This window comes from Canis lupus, chromosome 3 (assembly GCF_048164855.1).
Source record: "Canis lupus baileyi chromosome 3, mCanLup2.hap1, whole genome shotgun sequence".
Taxonomy (NCBI): domain Eukaryota; kingdom Metazoa; phylum Chordata; class Mammalia; order Carnivora; family Canidae; genus Canis; species Canis lupus.
The window spans coordinates 84,756,848-84,773,124 of NC_132840.1; the positions used below are offsets into that span (position 1 = coordinate 84,756,848).

A 16,277-nucleotide genomic window follows, 5' to 3' on the forward strand; every position below is an offset into this window, starting at 1 on the left:
TTCGACAGATGAATGGATGAAGAAATACACAATGGAACATTACGCAGCCTCAGAAAAGATGGATACCCACTATTTGCTTTGATGTGGATGGAACTGGAGGGTATTATGCTGAGTGAAATAAGTCAATTGGAGGACAGTCATCATATGGTTTCACTCATATGCAGAATATAAGAAATAGTGAAAGGGATTATAAGGGAAAGGAGGGGAACTGAGTGGGAAAAATTAGGGAGGGAGATAAACCGTGAGAGACTCCTAACTCTGGGGAGCAAAGGGTTGCGAAAGGGGAGGTGGGTAGGGAGATGGGGTGATGGGGTGATGGGCACTGAGGAGGGCACTTGATGGGATGAGCACTGAGTTTTATACTATATATTGGCAAATTGAATTTAAATAATAAATAAAATAAAATAAAATAAAATAAAATAAAATAAAATAAAATACTGCTGAAAAGGGTGCCTCACTGGCTCAGTTAGTTAAACGTCTGCCTTTGGCTCAGGTCATGATCCCAGGGGCCTGGGATAGAACCTTCATCAGCCTCTCTGCTCAATGGGGAATCTGCTTCTCCCTCTACCTCTCCCCCACCCCTCTGCTCAAGCTCTCTCTCTCTCTCTCTCTCTCAAATAAGTAAAATCTTAAAAAAAGAAAAAGAAAAAGAAAATCAATGTTGGTAAGTAACAGCTAGCTTGATAGGTTTTAGGGCTAGAAATAATGAAAATGATTCTTCCTGGACCTCTGATCGCACAGAATTTTTCAACAACCAAGTTCCTGTCTCAGCTGCTTTCCCAAGCATCAGAAGAGAATGTGCTAATTGTCAGACAGTGTTTGCAGTTCAGTCCAACATCTTTGTACTGCGGTGTGTGCTTGGAGCTGTGGCATATAAGGAAGAAGCCCAAGAATGGTCCTTGCCCTTAAAGGGCCTATCATCCAGTCCAGGGGGATTATGCATATATTCAGGAAATAAATAAATAGTGCAGAGTAGTCCAGAAAGTTTTGTAGAAGAGGAGGAGTTGAGCTGGACGAGGAAGGTACAGGTTGGGCAGCCCTGGTGGCTAAGCGGTTTGGTGTTGCCTTCAGCCCAGGGCATGATCCTGGAGACCCGGGATCAAGTCCCATGTCAGGCTCCCTGTGTGGAGCCTGCTTCTCCCTCTGCCTGTGTCTCTGCCTCTCTCTCTGTCTCTCTCATGAATAAATAAATAAAATCTTAAGAAAAAAAAGGAAGGCACAGGTTGAATGTAGAAGCTGAAGATGGCTGGGAGATGGTGCGTGTGGGTGCGTTGGAAGGTCATCTCCTTGAGTAGGCACTGTGTCCTTCCTATCCTTTTTCTCCTCCCCTTCCTTTTTCAATATTTATCATTTTATCACTTGAATCCAGACATACTGAATATAGAATATGGAATACGAAATGGAATATGGAATACAAGACAGAATCTGCACTCAGAGAGCTCACGGTCTAATGGAGACACCGTATAATTAACCTGAGTATAGGTATCAGGCAGGGAGAACCGTGACCTCTGCAGGGTAGTGAAGAAGCTGTCTTGAAGCAGAGGCACTATGCCAGAAAGCTATGGTGGCTAAAAGCAGATAAGACCCAGACTGTGGAGGGCTTGAATTCCTGCCCAGAAAGTTGGGCTTTTACGCTAAGCCATGGCAATGGTGAGTCTGGTTTCTAAACAGGGGAAGAGCATTCTGAAGTCATAAGGCATTAACTTTTTTTTTTTTTTTTAAAGTAACAGAAAGAGGAGAGGCTAGAAGAAGACTCATGTCTTTGTGCCAGAAATGAGTCTCTGCACTGATGTGTTGAACTCTTTGAACCCAACTATGGCGAATTCTCCAACACCACTGCTGCCTTTCTCTACACACAACGATTCCTGGAGGGATTTAGCAAGGATAGCCATATTGGCCATTAGGGTCACAGGGCATTCCAAATGCTTTAATGTGGTCTCTGTAAGTTTAAGGATGAAGAGCCCAAATAGAAGCTAGAGACAGAACAGGCTGTCTGACTTCCATAAGGTTGAGGGGTTTTTGTCATTTTCTGAAGATAAGCATGTGACTTTTTTCTTTTCTTTTTTAGCTCCCTCTCTATGATAAAGGTCAAAAATTAAAAAAAAAAAATGTAACAGACAGCATAGAAGGGAGAGCAGGAAGCCAGTTTAGTATCAAAAAACAAAACAACAAAACTAGAGGAATTATTTAACAGACTCTATGTGTGCAAAACTCAAAGCCTCCAGGCAATATATAGGGGCTTATAAAGTATGCTTCTTATCTGATATGAGAACTCTTCTTGGTTGATACTAAGCTATAGAAACAGACATTTATAAATGTGCAAGAGTATATGTAGAAGTGTTAGTTACAGCACTATTTGTAATTGAAAGGGGAAAAGAAGAAAGAAGGAAGAGAGGGAGGGAAGGAAAGAAGGAAGGAAGGCCTTAGATGACTATCAAAAAGGGAACTATTTAAACCAATTATGATACACTTATAAAATGGAATTCTAATCATGGAGAACCTGGGTGATGCAGTCAGGTATCCAACTCTTAGTTTTGGTTCAGGTCGTGATCTCAGGGTTGTGAGGTTGAGTGCTGCATCGGGCTCCATGCTCAGCTCAGAGGCTGCTTGGGATGCTCTCTCCCTCTGCCCCTCTCCCCCTCTCAAATAAGCAAATCTATTTTAAAAAAATGGAATTCTATGTGGCAGCTTTTAACTATGATAAAACTATGTATTAGTGTTCTAGAGCTGCCATTACAGGTACCACAGACGGGGTGTCTTAAGCAGTTTTCTCACAATTCCAGAGGCTAGAAGTTCAAGTTCAAGGATTTGGTAGGTTTGGTTTCTTCTGAGGCTTCCCTTCAAGGCTTGGAACTGTTATCCTTGTGCCTTCACAGGGTCTTTCTTCTGTACAAATCTGTGTCCTGTTTTCTTCTCTTTATAAAGACACCCGGCATATTGGATTAGGGACCCTAGTGACCACATTTTAACTTAATCACTCCTATTTCTAAATACAGTGACCTTTGGAGGTACTGGGGGTTAGGACTTCGACATGAATTTTGGGGGAAACAATTTTTAGCCTGTAACAGGCTACATGTACTCATATGGAAAAGTATCCAATATTGTTAAAAGTAATATTGAAGATCAGTATAATGAGTATGATTCCATTTTGAAAATAAATAATGTATATATGATACATATGTGCCTATGTTTTTTTGGGAGGATTTACATCAAATATTTAACAGTGGAAATTTGTAAGAAAGAGGTAGACTTTGTGAGGAAGGGGGTGTAGCTATGCAGGAATGGATTATGGGAGAATTTTTTTTCCCATTTATCTATTGTTTGAACCTCATTAATTTTTTATAAATTTTTGGTATTAGCTTAAATATAAAGAACACACACTCTACAGTCAGATTATTGGATTCATGATTTGAATATAGGCTCAAATTCTGGCTTTGCCCCTTTGTAACAGCTTCTCTACATCTTGGGAGCTTTATTTGTAATGGGGGAATAAAATAAGATTTTTATGACAGTCACATTAGACAATGAATATAAAACATTAGGCTCAGTGCTTGGCACCTATTAAGACCAATAGATATTGGCTACTTTTATTCCTATGGTAAAAAAAACCCACTCTCATTGCAACTTGGCGTAAAGATGCTAGGATAGTAATCCTAGCATGCTGTTAATTGAATCTGGTCCAGTTGAATAGAGAGTCTACTGCGTATGAAAGGTGCCATGCTAAAATCTGCAGAGGAACAAAGGTAGTTAGGTCAATGCTGGCCTGTGAGTAACCTAACAATAGACAGACGTGGCTTCGTCTGCAAAACAACCCAAAGTCACATGAGTCTTGTGACCAGCTAAGGAGGAAAGAATTCTATATGTGACAACAATTCTTGTTATTATTTAACCTCTCTTTTGCAATAAAATCTCTTTAGAAAAGTACATTTAGAAGGCAGTTCAAGAAGAATAAATTCAGGGAAAATTACTTAAAAGAAGTGTCACAAAAAAAAAAAAGTGTCACTACGTCATGCATATTCCAGCTCATTCTGGATATCTCTAGAAGTAGATAAAAATACCTATAATTGCTGGGTGTCCTCTCCCCAACAAGGGGGCAGGGAAGTAGGAAGAGCTAACAAATTTCTTTTTCAATATTTCTTTTTGGTTTTTAAGATCTTCTTTGACTATGGCTGTACCACAGAGATAAGTTATAGCTTCATAGATCATTGTCCCAACCTAACAAGACTGGCTTTTGGCACTTCCTTCATGTAGAATGGATTATTTCTGAGAAGTTCCTGCAGATTCTTGTCACTTGCCCCTGTGCCTTGGAATACAATTTTGTTGGTCCCCTATTGGCCAGTCCATGGTCAAGTCTACTGTGGTCATTTTCAGTAGATGGTGACCGTGATGTTCTGGCACCGGGGCTTTGCTCTCTTGGTCTTAAGATGCCCCAGATTCTTTGTGCTTAGGGAGTGTGCCCATCCTGACTGCATCTGCTCACTGTGTACACACCAGAGCCTGTTGCCATCAGGCTCCTCCATTTAATCAGAAGAGATTGGCTTATCAAGGTCAACCTGACAAAAAATAAAAAGAATATTTGGGCTAGAAAGGGAAAACAGTTCGTTTCTTCCCCCCCCCCCCCCACTCTTTCTTTTGAGGGAAGTCATGTGGATTTGGCTTCTTTGTGAGAGAGAGAGAGAGAGAGAGAGAGAGAGGAATATATACTTATAGCCTTTGTGTCAGAAACTCTGGATTTGGGAGGAGTATGGCCTGAGGGCTATATAGCAGAGGCCCACGTAGCTGAGCTGAGAGGGCTGAGCAACCGACCAGGGCATGTGAACATTGCCTGCAGGTGTGACACCAGTCATCAATGGAAACAAGCAACCAGGAAGTTCAAGTGAGTGGCTTGAGGGTGGGAATCACACCTGGGGGTGGGGGTGGGGGGGGTGGTCTAAGAGGGCCTGGGGGAAGCCCTGCAGCTGGTGGTGGTGGTGAGAGAGAACTGAGGTATAATAATTTAGCTCAGGCTCCGGAACCAAAGATCCAGGTTCTAAGCCCAGTTCGCTCCTTGTGAACTAGGTGTGACCTTGGCAATTGTTGCTGCTCCCTGTGCTTTGGTATCCTTATCTGTAAACAGAGATGATGATAGTACCTGCCTGCTAGGTTTGCTGAGTGAACAAATTAAGTGAGGCTAAGTGAGATAACATGTGAAAAGCACTTAGAACACTGAGTGCCTGGCTGTTCTTACTATCACCCCAAGAACGCACGGAGGTGTGAATGCAGAGAGCAGTTGGGAGCACTTAGGTATGGAAGGGCGGGGAGTCCTCCTGTTGCCCTGGGGCCACAAATGTTGCTCCCTGTCTCTCCCATCTTGTGTTACTCAGGCAAATTCTCCATGGAAAATGTTCCTCTTCCAACAAGGTCACTTTTCCAACCCCCCAGGGTTGGGAGGTGGCCCCTCCTTGACCACTAGCCACTAAGGTCCCTGTTGGACAGAGCTCTTTCCTTGATGGATCTTGTTGGCTCTGGATCTTCAGGCCCAGCGGCCAGAGAAATGTGCCCTCAGTTACCACCATTGCTGGATCACAGCAGACTCCCCCTTGGCCTAATAGGCCTCTCTCTGCAGAAGAAAAGTGGGGCCGGTGGCCTCTCCAGCTTTCAGCCTGCACTAAGCCCAGCCCTTCTTGGGCTTTCATGTTGGAAATATGAAGTGTGACTTCCCTTGCACAGGGGAGCCTGAGCCAACCCAAGGCTGGGCTTATCTCTTTACTCAACATAGTGTTTGTTTTAGGAAAATCAAAGCACTTTCTTTTTCTGCTTTCTTCAAAGGGAGGATGAGCGAAGCTGGCTGCTGCTCGGGAGCAAGGGTTGCTGAGTTCAGAGGGGTCAGATCAGAACTTCCCTCCTAGTTGCCTGCCTTCGTAGCTGCCTGCCACACTCCCTCCTTGGGCTAATCCGTAGGCCTGAGATTGTATCAGAGAACCCAGACTCCGGGCTCTGCTTCAGGCTCTGAGAGAGGAGCCTGCCCAGAGTTCACCCACTTCTATGGAGTTTCTCACTCCCAGGTCACAATAGTTTACCAATAAGTGCTGCCAAAGCCCCCAGGTCGCCACCATTTACCTCCAGCCCTTGAAGCCTCAGCTGTTTCCGGCTCTGCTGCTCCATGCTCCTTCTCTGTGGGCCACTCCTCTAGATTCTGAAGCTTCGGCAGGCCTGCAGGTGGAGAGGTCTTGAGTTGACAGGAAAGTTATCCCTCCCCTCCTCGGGTTTCTGCTCCTTTCTTCTTCTTCCCATCCCACAGTCACCAGCCCCTGGGGCCAACACCACGCTCTCCCTACCCCCTCCAGGCAGGGCTAGTGCCCCACTTCCCCCTCCCAACCTCCATGGAGGGTCGGAGTTGCTTGTTGCAAGCATTGAGGGGAGTTGAGACCAGCTCTCCAAGGCCTAGCCACAGATGGGAACAAACGGCTCATTGTTTGAGATGCTTCTAGAGGCATTCAAAGTCCACTGGGTCCCCGGGTGCCTTCAGCCAGGACTGAGACAAGGCCAGTGTGTAAGCTCAAGAAAGCTGCTGGGAGCCTCCTGGAGCTGATGAGTCACATGGCGGCAGCAAATAGTTGGTAACCCCTGGGTCCTGCTTTACCATCCTGTTCAAATCACTTTTCATAGCCAGGATCTTGCAGTATCAGTTGCAATGCTCTTAGGCTTAATTTTTTTTTTTTTAAAGAAAAAATATGGGTGTTTTCAAACACATAAAAGCAGAGAGAATAGAACAAGGGGAGTCCAGGTACACCATCCCCTAGATTCAAAAAGCCCTGGCTGTGTGGCTGGGTCCTCAGCCTCCCACTTCCCTAACTCTCTCTCTTTTTGCAACTTTCTTCCCTTTAACTTGCAAACAATTGATGACTTTCTAGATGCATTTGGCCCATGCCTTTCTGCCACAGTAAACAGGAAACCAGTGCTATTATCATGGTTTATTATCATGGCATTTGCTTTACACTCAGGAGACATGATCTGTTTTACTAGAGTTAATCCAATGGCAAATAATTGTCCGAGTGAACAGCCCAACCTTATGCCAAATGGAAAATAGTTGTTTTAGGCAGGCATTTTCCTACACCCAATCAGACAGCATTAAATAATGATGTGACTGGTCAATTTACACAGCTGCTTTGGGCTGGGGGTCAGTGGGGGCTGGTTCTTTACTGGAGCCCTTGCCGATCCTCTCCCAGAAGCAGGGCCTCTCTGGATTTGAGGCTCTCCTGCAACCTTGTGGTTCAGGGAGGGGGCAGCTGAAGATGTCACCCACAGTTATTCATCAGACTTTTAAAAGGAATTACACCATAATTCTTGCAAAAGGCTGCTCCGGGAAAGGGTTTGTCTTTCCTGTTATCTGTGTGATTTTTTTTTTTTCCTGACAGAGCAAACTAAGAACATTATTGTGCTTTGCTTTTTGCCTTGGCTACCAGGAAGCTTAGCACTAAATGTAGAGCCTAATTGCAGTGACCTATAGTCACCTGTGGTTCCATTGAACTTATCTTCCCCCATTTCCTCTATATGATTTCCGATTTCTCACTTTTATCTTTATATGCCTAGGGAACAGGGGTTTTATTGTATCCAAATTTCATTTTCGTTACTTTGCAATTAGGAGTGGTAGAAATTAAAAACAAAGCAAACAGAATGCAACTGCACTTTCCCCATGATCCTTGTCCATAGAGCCTTGCTTTGTGAGAGGCCCAAGGACGTTAAGGTACTAGGTCCAGACCACACAATTAGTAAGTGGTTGGGGAGGGATAACCAGACTATCTCTATCTATCTATCTATCTATCTATCTATCTATCTATCTATCTATCTATAAAACCAGCCCCCACTGACCCCCCCAGCCCAAAGCAGCTGTGTAAATTGACTATATATATATATATATATATATATATATATATGCAGTACATTTACATTTTGTAATCTATGGTTTATACTTTGAAAAAGGCTTCCTCATATCTTGAGCATATTGTCTCAATTTGTCCTTGATGAATTCTTTCCACAAATATTCACTCCCCACTTTATCTGCATCATATCAAAGATACAACAAACAAATTCCTTAGGGAATTTATAACTTAATAGGGACTATCAGAATGTTCATCTACTTATAACGCAAAATAAAAAGTTATGAGCGTGTTTCAAATAAAGTTCATAGTTGTTGAGAGGAGGGAAAAGGTATGTGAAGATGAGTGAGGACAGACTTTGTGCGTGTACATAGTTGGCGTTCAAATTGATTCTTGAAGGGGAGGGAACTTATGGGCATCAATATACGAACCTTATACTTGCTATCATTTCTGTTTTATAGAGGATGAAATCAGTACAGAAAGAGGAAGGCGATTTCTTTGCATCACGCAGAAGTGACTACCGTCGTAATCGTACCACTGCCTCCCTGTCTTGAAGCTGGTCCTGTGGCTTGAGGGCAACTGAAGGCCAGATTCAGTATGTTCTTAGTGACAACCATTTAGTTAATGGTGTTTACATGCCAGGCCCAAGCTTTGATATCTGGGCCAGTACATTTTTTATTTGCAAAGGACAAAACATTATTTTGAGCTAACTTAGGGTAGAAATGGCTTCTACCACTGAAGTATGGAAGACAGTTTAAGGAAGGGTTGAAGAAGAAGGTGGGGTTTAGAGACAGCTGGTGCTGGGCCGGGCATGCCCCAGGAAGCCACTCTGTCTGGGATCCATGGTTCCACCAGGGTGTCAAGTTCATTTCCCGTCCTCTCCAGCCCCTTTCCCCACTTCCATAGCTGGTGCTCATTTTTCAAAGCTGACCTCACATTAGACACCTTGGCACATTGGTGCCTGTAGCCCACAGATGTCTGCCCTTCCTCTGAATTGACATAGAACATATTCTCTGTCTGCCTCCTTTAAAAGCAATTGTTTGTACAATCCACCCCTCCCCCCCAAAGCTTCTCACAGCCTTGAGGGAGAACAGGCTTCATACAGTTCTTTGGACAGGGGAAGGGAAGGTGACGTAGCATCGGTGGCTTGTGGTTCGTAACACCTCCACATGGCATTTTGCGTTTCCCTGCCACCATGACTTTAGGGTGCTGTATGTTGGTTCCATTTCTGGATCTCTCCAGCTCTCCTTTTGTGGTGTTTTGAATTAAAATTTGGAATAACTCTATAGATTTACATGCAATTATAAGAAATTATACAGAGAGCCCAGATATTCTTTACTCAGGTCCCCCAAAGGTAACATCTTGCAAAGCTAGAGTATAATGTCACAACCAGGATATTGAGAGTGACACAGAACATTTCTATCAGTGCTATCTTCATGTTGCTCTTTGGAGCCACGTTGCTCTTTTATAGTGACTTCTCTTTCACTCCCTCGCCTCCTTCACCACTGGCAACCACTAACCTGTCTCCCATTTCTATATACAGATGGAATCACACAATATGTAACCTTTCAGTTTCCTTGTCCCGTGTATTATTCCACTTATCAAGAGCTTATTACTTTTGCTTACAGAGTAACCTTCCATGGTGTGGCTCAGCCGTTTAACCTTCACCCACTGAAGGGCATCTGGGCTGTTTCAAGTTTCTTGGCTATAATGAAAAACACTGCTATAGACATCTGTGTATAGGTTTTTGTGTGACATGTCTTTATTTCTCTGGGATAAACGTTAAGAGGTGCAACTGCTGGTTGTCTGGTGGTAGCATTAAAAAAATTGAGATAGATTTAGAAAAATAGACTTTTTGTGTGTCAACTATACTTCAATAAAAGAAGAAAACCAAACCAATAATTTTTTTGCCATTAATATTTTTGCAACAAGTTAGAGCTGTATTTATAATAAATTGGAGAATGTAGTTAAAAAAAAAAAGGCCTTTCAAAGAGCAGTATTAGGTTTACAGCAAATCTGAGCAGAAGGTGCAGAGATTTCCCGTATATCCCCAATCTCCCTCACCATCAAAATTCCACACTAGAGTGGTACCTTTGTTACAATCAATGAGTCTGCATTAAAACATCATTATCATATAAAGTCCATAGCTTACATTAGGGTATTGTATATTCTATGGGTTTTGACAAAAAGTATAACAACATGGATACACCATTATAACGATAACACACAGAACAGTTTCACTGCTCTGAAATCCTCCGGGCTCCATCTATTCATTCCCCACTCCCTCCCCACTAGCTCCTAGCAACCACTGATCTTTTTATTGTCCCCATAGTTCTCCTTTTCCATAATGTCATATGGTTGGAATCCTATAACATGTAACATTTTCAGATTAGCTTTTTTCACTTAGTAATATGCATTTAAGTCTCCTTTATATGTTTTCATGGCTCGATAGCTCATTCTTTTCAATGAGGACTAATATCCAGTGTCTGCATGTACCAGTTTATATATTCATTCACCTACTGAAGGACATCTTAGTTGCTTCCCAGCTTTGGCAATTATGAATAAAGCTGCTATTGTGTGGGCCTCGTTTTTGACTTATTTGGTAAATACCAAGGAGTGTAATGCTAGTTCATATGGTAAAGCATGTTTAGTTTTGAAAGAAACTGCCAGATTGTCTTCCAAAGTGGCTGTATACTTGTGCATTCCCATCAGCAGTGAATGAGAGCTCTTGTTGCTCCACATCCTCACCAGCATTTGGTGTTGTCTGTGTTTTCAATTTTGGTCATTCTAACAGGCATGTAGCAGTATGTCATTGTTTTAATTTACATTTCCCTAATGACATATGATGTGGAACGTCTTTTCATATGTTTATTTTCCATCTGTATATCTTCTTTGGTGAGCTGTCTGTTTGGGTCTTTTGTCCATTTTAAAATTGGGTTGTTCAACTTATTATTGTTGAGTTTTAAGGGTTCTTTGCATATTTTGGATATTAGTCATTTATCAGATATGTCTGTTGATGTGATGGATTATTTTTTTTTAATTTTTAATTGATTTCAAATATTGAACCAGGCTTGCATATCTGGGATAAATACTGCTTAATTGTGGCATGTAAATCTTTTTATACATTGTTGGATTATATTTGCTAATATATTTTTTAAAGATTTTATTTATTTATTCATGAGAGACAAACACACAGAGAGAGAGAGAGAGAGAGAGAGAGGCAGAGACACAGGCAGAGGGAGAAGCAGGCTCCATGCAGGAAGCCTGATATGGGACTTGATCCCGGGTCTGCAGGATCACACCCCAGGGCTGACGGTGGCACTAAACCGCTGAGCCACCGGGGCTGCCCTATGTGCTAATATTTTATTGAGGATTTTTGCATCTAAGTTAATGAGAGATATTGGTTTTCAGTTTTCTTATAATGTCTTTGGTGTTGGTATTAGGGTAAAGCTAATGTCATGGAATGAGCTACTATTACCTCTGGTTCTATCTTTTGGAAGAGATTTCAGAGAATTGATATAATTTCTTCCTTTGGTAGAAATTATAGTGAACACATCTAGGTTTGGTGCTTTCTCTTTTGGGAGATAATTATTGATAATTATTGATAACAATAATTATCAATTATTGATAACAATTTATTTAATAGATATAACCCTACTTAGATTGTCCATTTCTTCTTGTGTGAATTTTGACAGATTTTGTCGCTCAGGGAATTTGGTCCATTTCATTTAGATTGAAGTTGTGGGCATAGAGTTGCTCGTTATATTCCTTTATTGTCCTTTTATTGATTATTAGATCTGTAGTGATGTCCCCCATTCATTTGTGTGTCCTCTCCTTTTTTTTTCTTTTTTCTTTAAAGATTTTATTTATTTGAGAGAGAGAGAGAGAGCACGTGAGCACAAGCAGGAGCGAGAGAAGGAAGCTCAGCAGGGAGTCCCATATAGGGCTTGATCCAGGATCCTGAGATCATGACCTGAGCTGAAGGCAGATGCTTAACTGACTGAGATCATGACCTGAGCTGAAGGCAGATGCTTAACTGACTGAGCCACCCAGCCTCCCCTTTTTTTCTTAGTTAGCCTGGCTAGAGGCTTATCAATTTCACTGCTCTTTTCACAGAACCAGCTTTTGGCTTTATTGATTTTCTCTATTAATTTCCTCTTACTAATTTCATTGATCTCTGCTTTCATCTGTTTATTTTAGGTTTATTTGCTTTCCTTTTTCTAGTTTCCTAAAGTACAGTTTTGATTTATGATTTTAAATCTTTTTTTCTAATATGTGCATTCAATTCTATGAATTTCTCTCTAAGCACGGTTTTCCCTGTATCCCACAAATTTCATTTTCATTTCATTCAAAATGTCTAAAAAATTATCTTGAGATTTCTTCTTTGATTCATGTATAACTTAGAAATGCTTTGTTTAATCTCCAAATAATTTGGAGTTTTCCAGCCATCTTTTTGTTACTCATTTCTAGTTTAATTCTATTGTGGTCTGAGAGCAGATAGTGCTTGATTCCTATTCTTTTAAATTTGTTACAGTTTGTTTTATGGCCCAGACATATGGTGACTATTCCACATGAACTAGATAAGAATGTGTGTTCCTGAGAAAAATCTGTGTTCCATTGTTGGACGAAGTAGTCTATAGATGTCAATTGTTTTCAGTTTATTGATGGTGTTTTTGAGTTCAACTTTGTCCCTACTGATTTCTTGTCTTCTGGATCTGTCAGTTTCTGATAGAGGGATATTGAAATCTCCAATTATAATAGTGGATTCTATTTCTCCTTTCAGTTCTATCAGTTTTTGCCTCACATGGTTTGACACTCTGTTTGTAGGTTCATACACCTTAAAGATTGTTATGTCTTGGAGAATTAACTCCTATATATATGTAATGGTCCTCTTTTAATTTTTTTTAACTTAATTTCAATTTAATTAACATATTATTAGTTTCAGAGGTAATATTTAGTGATTCATCAGTTGCATACAACATCCAGTGCTTATTACTTCAAGTGCCCTCCTTAATACCCATGACTCATTTATTCCTTCTCTGCACACACCTCCCATCTAGCAACCCTCAGTTAGTTTTCTAGAGTTCAGCCTCTCTTATAGTTTGTCTCCCTCTCTGATTTTGTCTTATTTTAATTTTTCCTCCCTTCCCCTATAATCCTTGTTTCTTAAATTCCACATATGAGTGAAATCATATGGTATTTGTCTTTCTCTGGTTGACTTATTTCACTCAGCGTAATACCCTCTAGTTCTATTCACGTCATTGTAAATGACAAGATTTCATTTTTGATGGCTGAGCAATATTCCATTATCTATCTGTCTGTCTGTCTGTCTGTCTCACATCTTTATCCATTCATCTGTTAGTGGATGTCTGGGCTCAATCCATTGGTTAATATGGGCATTGCTGCTATAAACATTGGGGTGCAGGTGCCCCTTGGATCACTATGTTTGTATCATTTGGATAAATACCTAGTATTGCAATTGCTGGGTCACAGGGTAGTTCTATTTTTAACTTTTTGAGGAACCTCCATACTGTTTTCCAGAGTGGCTACATGAGCTTTCATTCCCACTAGCAGTGTAAGAGGGCTCCCCTTTCTCTACATCCTTGCCAACACTTGTTGTTTCCTGAGTTGATAATTGTAGCCATTCTGACCTGTGGGAGGTGACATCTCATTGTGGTTTTGATTTGTATTTCCCTGATGCCACGTGATGTGGATCATTTTTTTTATGTGTCTGTTGGCCATTTATATGTCTTCTTTGAAGAAATGTCTGTCTGTACATGTATTCTCCTCATTTTTTTAAATGGATTTTTTTATTTGATAGGTTCTTTATAGATTTTGTATACTAGCCCTTTATCTGATAAGACATTTGCAAATAGCTTCTCCCATTCTGTACATTGTCTTTTGGTTTTGTTGACTGTTTCCTTTGCTGTGCAAAGAGCTTTTTATCTTGATGAAGTCCTGATAGTTCCTTTTTGCTTTGGTTTCTCTTGCCTTTGGAGACGTGTCTTGCAAAAAATTGCTGCAACCAAGGTCAATGAGTTTGCTACCTGTTGTTCTCCTCTAGGATTTTGGTGGATTCCTGTTCTCACATTTAGGTCTTTTATCCAATTTTATTTTTGTGTATGATGTAGGAAAATGGTCCAGTTTCATTCTTCTGCATGTGGCTTTCCAATTTTTGCAACACCATTTGTTGAAGAGACTGTCTTTATCCAGTGGATATTCTTTCCTGCTTTGTTGAAGATGAGTTGAACATAGAATTGAAGGTCCATTTCTGGGTTCTCTATTCTGTTCCATTGATCTATGTGTCTGTTTTTGTGCCAGTACCATACTGTCTTGATCACAGCTTTGTAGCAATATAGCTTGAAGTCAGGTATTGTGATGCCTCTAGTTTTGGTTTTCTTTTTCAGCATTACTTTGGCTATTCAGGGTCTTTCCTTGTTCCATATACATTTTAGGATTGTTTGTTCCAGCTCTATGAAAAATGTTGATGGTATTTTGCACTGAATGTGTAGATTGCTTTGGGTAACACAGACATTTTAAAAATATTTGTCCTTCCAATCCATGAGCATGGAATGTTTTTCCATTTCTTTGTGACTTTCTCATTTTTTTTCATAAGATGTTCTATAGTTTTCAGTGTACAGATCCTTTACTTCTCTGGTTAGGTTTATTCCTAGGTATCTATGGTTTCTGGTGCAATTGTGATTGGGATCGATTTCTTGATTTCTCTGTCTTCTGCTTCATTGTTAGTGAATAGAAATGCAAATGACATCTGTGCATTGATTTTATATCTTGCATTTGGCTGAATTCCTCTATCAGTTCTAACAATTTTGGGGTGGAGTCTTTTAGGTTTTCTACAGAGAATATCATGTCATCTGCAAAGAGTGAGCATTTGACTTCTTTGCCAATTTGAATGTCTTTTATTTATTTTTGTTGTCTGATTGCTGAGGCTAAGACTTCCAGTACTATGTTGAACAATAGGGGTGAGAATGGACATTCCTGTTGTGTTCCTGATCTAAGGGGAAAAGCTCTCAGTTTTTCCCCATTGAGGATGATATTTGCTGTGGGTTTTTCATATATGACTTTTATGGTATTGAGGTATGTTCCTTCTTTCCCTTACACTGCAGAGAGTTTTATCAGAAAGAATGCTGTATTTTGTCAAATGCTTTTTCTGCATCTATTGAGAGGATCATATGGTTCTTGTTCTTTCTTTTATTAATGTGGTGTATCACACTGATTGACTTGTGGATGTTGAGCCACCCTTGCAGCACAGGAATAAATCCCATTTGATCATGCTGAATAATCCTTTTAATGTACTGTTGGGGGATCCCTGGGTGGCGCAGCGGTTTGGCGCCTGCCTTTGGCCCAGGGCGCGATCCTGGAGACCCGGGATCAAATCCCACATCGGGCTCCCGGTGCATGGAGCCTGCTTCTCCCTCTGCTTGTGTCTCTGCCTCTCTCTCTCTCTCTGTGACTATCATAAATAAATAAAAAAAAAAAAAAAAGGAATTAATGTACTGTTGGGTCCTATTAGCTAGTATCTTGGTAAGAATTTTTGCATCCATGTTCATCAGAGATACTGATCTATAATTCTTTTTGGTGGAGTCGTTTTCTGGTTTTGGGATCAAGGTCGTGTTGTCCTCATAGAATGAGTTTGGCAGTTTTCCTTCTGTAATGGCCCTCTTAATCCCTTATTACTTTTATTGCTCTCAAGTCCAATCTGTCTAAAATTAATATAGCTACTCTCACTTTCTTCTGATTTTTAAATTAGCATGATTTTTAAAATTCATTTACTTTAAGTATATATGGTCTTTATATTTAAAGTGGGTTTCTTGTAGGCAACATATAGTTGGATATTTTTTAAATTTAATTAAATTTTTTTTTGGATTTTGTTTTTTGATTCACTGTAACAATCTGTCTTTTAATTGATATATTTAGACCATTGACATTTAAAGTGACTATTGACATAGTTGGATTAATATCTATAATATATGTTATTGTCTTCTATATGTTGGTCTTGTCTTTATTTTAATTTTATTTACTTTTATTATTTATTTAATTTATTTTAATTTTATGCACTTTGAATGTGATATGCCTAAGTGTCTTTTGTTTGTTTATTTTTATAATTTTGCTAGTTGGTATTCTCTGGGCTTTATAGTTCTGGTGTTTGGCATCATTAATTTGGGGGGGAATTCTGAGTTACTATTGTTGCTTTAAATATTTCTTCTGTTCCTTTATTTTCCTTTTGGTATTTCTATTACATGTATGTTATACTTTTGCAGTTGTCCTACAGTTCTTGGATATTCTGTTTTTTTTTTTCAGTGATTTTTCTTTTTTCTTTTCGGTTTTGGAAATTTCTATTGAGATATCCTCAAGCTCAGAGATTTTTTTTTCCTTAGCCATATCTAGTCTGCTACTGAC

The 16,277-nt window shown here is 40.2% G+C and overlaps 2 long non-coding RNA genes across 2 annotated transcripts in view; both read left to right on the plus strand.

Annotated features, from left to right (window-relative positions):
• The first annotated feature begins 581 nt into the window (after window positions 1–581).
• LOC140625686 (uncharacterized) lies at window positions 582–3,175 on the plus strand. Its single transcript, XR_012025015.1, has 2 exons — window positions 582–1,650; window positions 1,725–3,175. It is a non-coding gene; the product is annotated as an uncharacterized lncRNA (long non-coding RNA).
• A 1,496-nt stretch (window positions 3,176–4,671) lies between these two features.
• The window catches only part of LOC140625693 (uncharacterized), a 236,830-nt gene continuing 225,224 nt past the window's right edge, over window positions 4,672–16,277 (plus strand). Inside the window, exons 1-2 of the long non-coding RNA XR_012025024.1 lie at window positions 4,672–4,876; window positions 8,321–8,454. This is a non-coding gene — a long non-coding RNA (uncharacterized lncRNA). The remainder of the gene's footprint in view (window positions 4,877–8,320; window positions 8,455–16,277) is intronic.